At 34.6% G+C, this 7998-nt stretch overlaps 1 pseudogene; it reads left to right on the forward strand.

The window, feature by feature from the left end:
- LOC116878584 overlaps positions 1 to 7673 on the forward strand; it is a 33044-nt pseudogene extending 25371 nt beyond the window's left edge.
- Positions 7674 to 7998: the final 325 nt, after the last annotated feature.

The following is a 7998-nucleotide window of genomic DNA, read 5'->3' on the forward strand; positions in this document are numbered from 1 at the left end:
TAATTTAGGTTCCACAGTTAATTAGCTCTGTGATCTCAGCTAAGTCACTTGCTTCTCTTATCTTCTTCCTTGGTAAATGAGAGAACTGGACTAGACAATCCCAAAGGTCCACCAAACTCTGAATATCTGGAGTGAAGAAATACATAATAGAAATGTTTTCTTTAGTTCATTTTACATTTGGTTTAATAAAAGATAACTTAATTAATATACATTTATATGACTGATGATTTAATGTTGAAATATTTTTCCAACACTGAATAATATTACCTACAAGGACAGAGATTAGTCTAGATATGACATAGGATTCTAGTGGCTTAAACAAGAGAAATAACTACTACACTCTTTCTTTGGGATTGTTCACTAGGGATCTCAGAGTTAAGTAAAAAGTTTACTTTTCTTGTTCTGATTTTTAGTCACCAATACTATTACTGTTATCAGATAAAAAATGTGATTATAAAATATCCAGTTCTTCTAAGAATGCAGAAGTATTTAAAAAGCAAAAAAGATTCCCTGACTTGGATATTGCATTTGAAATGTGTTCTATTCATATGATCACAAATACAATTCACCCCTGACTTTCCAGCAGTCCCAATAGAATTATTCTTTGTTTACTAAGGTATAGTTGACATATATCACTATATTATTTTCAGATGTACAACATAATCATTTGATATAAATGGTCACCAAAATAAGTCTAGTTAACATCTGTTACTTCACATAATTATAAAAGTGTTTTCTTGTGATAAGAACTTTTAAGATCTACTGTCTTAGCAACTTTCAAATATACAGTACTGTATTATTAACTACAGTCACTGTGATGTACATTATATCTCCAGGATTTACTTATTTTAAAACTGGAAGTTTGTATCTTTTAATCACCTTCATCCATTTTCCCATAGCTATTTGTGTTTTTCTGTCTGACTTACTTCACTAGCACAATGCCCCCAAGATTCATACATGTTGCAAATAGCAAAATTTCCTTCTTTTTTATGGCTGAATAAGTGTGTGTGTGTGTGTGTGTGTGTGTGTGTGTATGAGTTTTTTTTTTACCCATTTATCCACTAATGGATACCTAGGTTGTTTCCATATCTTGTCTATCACAAATAATACTCTAGGAGCCCGGATATCTTTTCAAGTTAGTGTTTTTATTTTCTTTGGATAAATACCCAGAAATGGAACTTCTGGGCCATATGGTACTTCTACTTTTAATTTTTTGAGCAACCACCATACTGTTTTCCATAGTGGCTTGTTTCAGTGTACATCCCACCCACAGTGCACAAAAGTTCCCCTTGCTCCACATCCTAGCCAGCATGTATTTCTTGTCTTTTCGATAGTAGCCATTTTCCCAGCTCTAAGGTGATGTCCCACTGTGGTTTTGATTTACATTTCCCTGATTAGTGAGGCTGAGCATCTTGGGATTGACCTATTGGCCATCTGTGTGTCTTCTTTGGAAAGAAGGAAATATCCAGTTCCTCTGACCATTTTTTAATCAGATTGTTTATTTTCTCTTAGCTTATATGAGTTTTTTCATATATTTTTAGATACTAATCCCTTCTCAGATATATGATTTAGAAATATTCTCTCCCACTTGGTAGGTTGCCTTTTTATTTTTTATTTTGTTGGTTTCCTTTGCTGTACAGAACTTTTTAGGTTGATTTAGTTCTACTGGTTTATTTTTCTTTTGATGCCTTTGATTTTGGTGTCAAATCCAAAGCATCATCCACAAGATTGATGTCCAAGATGCCATCTATGTTTTTTTCTAGGAATTCTATGGTTTTAGGTCTTACGTTCAAGTTTTTCATCCATTTTGAGTTAATTTTTGTGTATACTGTAAAATGTCATTTCAATTTTATTATGTTGCATGTGGCTGTTCAGGTTTCCCAGTACCATTTATTGAGGAGACTGTTCTTCTTGCCTTTTTTTTTTTTTTTTTTTTTGTAAATTACTTGACCATATATGTGAAGGTTTAATATCAGGCTCTCTATTGAGTTCCTTGATTGATGTATCTCTTTTTATGCCAAAACCATCCTGTTTTGATTACTGCAGCTTTGTAATATACTTTGAAATCAAGAAGTGTAATACCTCTAGCTTTGTTGTTCTTTCACAAGATTGCTTTGACTGGGGTCTTTTGTGGTACCATGTAAATTTTAGTATTATTTTTTCTATTTCTGTGAAAAATGCCATTGGAATTTTGATAGGGATTGCACTGAATCTGTAGATTGCTTTGGGTAATAGGGCATTTTAATAATACTCATTCTTCTAATCCAAGAGCATGGAATATCTTTCCTTTGATTTGTGTCTTCTCTAATTTTTTCTTCAATGTCTTGCTTTCAGTGTATAAGTCTTTCTTTCACCTTCTTGGTTAAATTTATTCCCAAATATTTTGTTTTCTTCAATGCAATTTGCAAGTGGGATTGTTTACTTCATTTCTCTGATAGTTCATTGTTAGTGTGTAGAGATGGAGCAGATTTTTGCATATTGATTTTTGTATCATGCTACTTTTCTGAATTTACTGATTAGTTCAAACAGTTTTTTGATGGAGTCTTCAGGTTTTTCTATATGTAATATCATGTTTTTGCAAATAGTGATAATTTTACTTCATTCTTTCATATATGGATATATTTTATTTCTTTTTCTTGCCTAATTGGTCTGGCTTGGACTTCCAATACTATGTTGAATAAGAGTGTTGAGAATGGATACTCTTGTCTTGTTCCCAATCTTAGCAGAAAAGCTTTCAGTTTTTAAATGTTGAGTATTATGCTAGCTGTGGGTTTATCACATATGGCTTTTATTATGTTGAGGTACTTTCCCTTTATAACCACTTTGTTGAGAGTTTTGAAACTAGATATTAGTTGTATTTTCTATATTCTCTATTTTTTATTGTTTATATAAATATCACTAAAATCTGAAGACTATACTGTTGCACTCTCCTTTGCTATTTAGTCATTTGTAGGACTCTAATACGTGTTTTAAGGAATTAAAATCCTTCTAATTCTTCAAAATATACTTAATTGGCACCTAAATACCAAATAAAACAAATTAAAAAAAAAAACAAATAAAAATCCTTTTACCTTCCTTCTTTACTGCCTTATATTTAGAGGCACTTTTAATCTATAAAGAGCCTAATGCGCTACCTGGTAGATAGACTCAATGTTCAAGAAGCATTTGGACAAGGGTCAGGGTGAGGCAAGTGAGGCACTTGCCTTGGGTGCAAAAATATAGGAGGTGATTATCATTATCAGGGTAAATATTTTAATGCAATATTTTAAGAAACCACATTTTAATTTAAAAATCCAAGATAAACAATAAAGACAGGATTAGTAAGGATACTGAACTGAACTGCATGTTTTTATTCATTCTTTCTGAAAAAAACTATGTTGTGAATAAGCATTATACATTACTTTAGTCTTACAAGTGTATTTCAGATGGTTGTTTGGGACACTGAAATAGAAATAAAAAAATTTAATTTCTTCTGTGCTATAAAGAAACCAAATTTGGAACTGAAAGGTAGAACAACAGATTTCTGTCTTTATTATAAGCATAATATTGTATCATTTGGAATATTTCTTACCTGTGTTAATAAGGACAATATTTGAATATTTATAAATAACAAATCCTCTAGAGTTCCTTATTTTAAGAGATATTTGAATTCATTGGCTTTTATCTACTGTCAACATTAAAAAATATCGTATTCATCCATTTATTTCTAGTAATCCATAGCCTGACCAATTCAGAGAATCTTCTCAGAATGCTTCAGTCTTACTGCTGGGTCACATTGAGGCAGAAAACTGTCGGAAACTGTGTATGTACGAAATCTGTGAGTTTAGAAAATGGAAGGAAAATATTTTAAAACATTCTACTTTCACATACTTACAAATATATTTCTTATATGGTATACTAAATTAACTAAAACTTGGATGTCTAAATGGCCGTCCTTATAATCCATTTTTTCTACATTTCAGTCTAAATGCTTTAATTGTATACATTACCAATGAAATATGGGTATAAGAAGCTTCTTTAAAACCAAATTACATAAGAACTCAGGCAACAAATGTTATTTTATACCAATACCAAAAGTAAATCAGTGATTGTGAATTTGAATATTTTTCAACTCCCGAATATTAAATATCTTAATTTACATCTATCTCTGTATTAAAAATAATTAATGTATATATAATGCACTCAGTATATTTTAAGAACTTTGGTTCTGAGGTCAATAACTATAAAATAATGCCTAAGTTATAAAGTTACTGAGATTCTGACATGTCTGAGGCTGAGGGCATAATATCAAAATAGAGGCATCTTATATGAGTGATATCTTTTTCATATTTTGTGTTAAAACTTGGCTTTTAGTATGTGTGAGCCTGGCAAAGTTTTAATGTGAGCTTTACAATTGAAAGCATTATCTCTATTTTCCTATATGTCAGCCTTCTTATACAAAGTGGTATACAGATAATACAATATGTCTTCTGTTGTAACCACCAGTAAACAGTAAAAGTGCTGTTCCTATAGATATGGCCCCTCTATACATATTTCAGCATAGCCTAGGTGGTATGTTTATTCACCTAAAATCATCACATAGTGGGTGGTGAATCTACCCACAGCTATCGTCTATCTGGATATAGATACATAAAAATCACAAAAATAACTGGTGCGGTTTTATAAATTACAAGGTTTTTATAGCCTAGGGCTAAAATCTTTCTGTCAGGGAGATTGGTTGGGGAATCTTCCATTTTTCTGCAGACTTTTGTGCATAGACAGGACAGTGGATATCAATTCAAATTCTCCCCTGCCTAGCAGGCATTTCTGGTCATAGAGGAGTACAAGAGGGAATGTCTATATCTGCTTAACCAAAAAGCTGGGTCACTGCCTCACTCAGGAGGCAGCCCATCTAACTTTATTTCTTGATTATTCCTCCTACCTATGAAAAGTATAAGAGTACTAGACATTCTCTACTATAACCACCACTGGCTTTATTTTCTCTATATCATTTTTGTGGGAAGGCTATATATGGATCCTTAAAATCTGGGGAATGTTTTTCTGGAACATTCTCCCCCTTATCCTGGAAACAATTTTGAGAAGGTATTGCCATATATAACAATGAGGTAAAGTATTTTTAAATTTCTCTGAAACATCAGGTCGTATAATTTGATAGTCACCTGAGGTCCCCATTTCCAAAGAAAGTGGTGAGGTTTTCACAGAATGTTGTGGCACTCTGTTAGCTCGGTGAGAGCCGTGGCAAAAACCATCGCTTCATAAGTGTCACCTCTCCCAGCTCAGCAGAGACCCACTGACAGAGGCCTCTGTCTTACATTCACCAACTAATTTATATTTTAAAAATTATCTTAAGCACAATGCTTCAGAAACAAAATACAATCAAAAGAATTTTATATCATGACCAAGTGGGATTTTTTTCCAGGTATACAACGTTAGAAAATGAATCATGTATCCACCAGAGTAGTAAAGTAGAAAACCCATATGATCACATCAGTTGGCACAGAAGAAACACTTGACAAAACACAATATCATTCAAGACAAAAACTTTCAGCCAACAAGGAATACAAAGGAACATCCTCACTTTGATAAAGAACATCTTTAAATAACCTACAGCAAACAACGTGTCTATAGTGAGAAGCCAGAAAAGTTTCCTTTAAGCTCAGGAACAAGGCACTATCCAAAATTGTAGTGGAAGTCCTAATCAGTGCAATAAGATAAGAAAAGGGAATAAAAGTTTACAAATTGAAAAAAGAAGAAATAAGACTGTATTCACAGATGGTGGGATTGTCTATGGTGGAAACCTCAAAATCAACAACAAAAATTCCTAGAACTAATAACTGAGCATAACTAGGTCTCAGGATACAAAGTTCATATGTGAAAATACCTGTGAAGAACAATCAAAATTTAGAATTTAAAAAAAATTACCCTCTACAGTAGTAACCCCAAAATGAAATGCTTAGGTAAAAATCTAATAAAGTATGCACAAACATATATGCAGAAAACTACAAAGTACTGATGAAAAAATCAAAGGTATGTGCATGTATGGATATTCCAAATTTACGTGTAAGAGCACTCAATAGTGTTAAGATGTCACCTCTTCCCAATTTGATCTATAGATTCAGTGCAATCTCAATCAAAATCTCAGTAGGCTATTTTGTGGATATTGAAAAACAGATTTTAAAGTTTATATAAAAAGACGAAGATCTAGAATAACTAGCAAGATACTGAAGAACTAAGTTGGAGAACACTTGTAATTTTAAGACTTACTGTAAAAGTACATAATCAAGACAGAATGGTATTAACAATAGACACAAAGTTTAGGTGAACAGAATAGAAAATCTAAAAAATAGAACTACACAACTAGAGTCAACTGATAACTAACAAAGAAGCAAAATAACGAACAGAGAACAGTTTCTTCAACAGATGGCACCAGAACAAATGGACATCCGGAGCTAGTACCCGCGCCTGGAATCGGGTTGCAACCTCAGCCGCGCCTGGCGCCTGCCACTGCCTCTGGACCATGGACCCCGCAAAGTGAGCAAGCTTCGGGCTTTCGTAAAAATGTGTAAGCAGGATCCAAGTGTTCTGCACACCGAGGAAATGCGTTTCCTGTGGGAGTGGGTGGAGAGCATGGGGGGTAAAATACCACCTGCCACTCATAAAACTAAATCAGAAAACAGTATCAAGGAAGAAAAACCAGACAGTAAGAAGGCGGAGGAAAATATAAAGACAGATGAACCATCAAGTGAGGAGAGTAATCTAGAAATTGACAATGAAGGTGTGATTGAACCAGATACCAATGCCCCTCAAGAAATGGGAGATGAAAATGTAGAGATAACCGAGGAAATGATGGATCAGGCAAATGATAAAAAAGTGGCTGCCATTGATGCCCTAAATGATGGTGAACTACAGAAAGCCATTGACTTGTTCACAGATGCCCTCAAACTAAATCCTCGCTTGGCCATTCTGTATGCCAAGAGAGCCAGTGTCTTCATCAAATTACAGAAGCCAAATGTTGCCATTCGAGACTGTGACAGAGTTATTGAAATAAATCCTGATTCAGCTCAGCCTTGTAAGTGGTGCGGGAAAGCACATAGACTTCTGGGCCATTGGGAAGAAGCAGCACATGATCTTGTCCTTGCTTGTAAACTGGATTATGATGAAGATGCTAGTGCAATGCTGAAAGAAGTTCAACTGAGGGCCCAGAAAATTGCTGAACATCGGAGAAAATATGAGCAAAAACGTGAAGAGCAAGAGATCAAAGAAAGAATATAAAGGGTTAAGAAGGCTCGGAAAGAACATGAGAGAGCCCAGAGGGAGGTAGAAGCCAGACGACAATCAGGAGCTCAGTATGGCTCTTTCCCAGGTGGCTTTCTTGGGGGAATGCCTGGTAATTTTCCTGGAGGAATGCTTGGAATGGCAGGGGGGATGCCTGGAATGGCAGGAATGCCTGGGCTCGATGAAATTCTTAGTGATCCAGAAGTTCTTGCAGCCATGCAGGATCCAGAAGTTATGGTGGCCTTCCAGGATGTGGCCCAGAACCCAGCGAATATGTCAAAATATCAGAGCAACCCAAAGGTTATGAATCTCATCAGTAAATTGGCAGCCAAATTTGGAGGTCAAGCATAATGCCCTTCTGACAAATAAAGCCCTTGCTGAAGGAAAAGCAACTTCGATCACCTAATGGATGTCGCAATAATACAAATCAGTGTACCTCCGACCTTCTCATGAAGAAAGCTGGGGAGCTGTGAAGAGAATCCTTACCCCTCTGCTCCCCATGCAACTGAAACATTCTGCAATGGTTTGCCATTAGGGTATTCATTCAGATAATGTTTTCCTACTAGGAACTACAAACTTTAAACACTTTTAAACCTTAAAAATATTTAAAAACATATTAAAAGGGTGTGTTAGTCCCTACATTTTTCTTTACTAATCATTTCAGTTTTTTTCCTTTGGATTAATTGGGTAAGGAAGATATTTCAGTGTGGAAGATTCATTGCT

This window comes from Lontra canadensis, unplaced genomic scaffold (assembly GCF_010015895.1).
Source record: "Lontra canadensis isolate GAN:19392208 unplaced genomic scaffold, GSC_riverotter_1.0 scaffold2, whole genome shotgun sequence".
NCBI lineage: Eukaryota > Metazoa > Chordata > Mammalia > Carnivora > Mustelidae > Lontra > Lontra canadensis.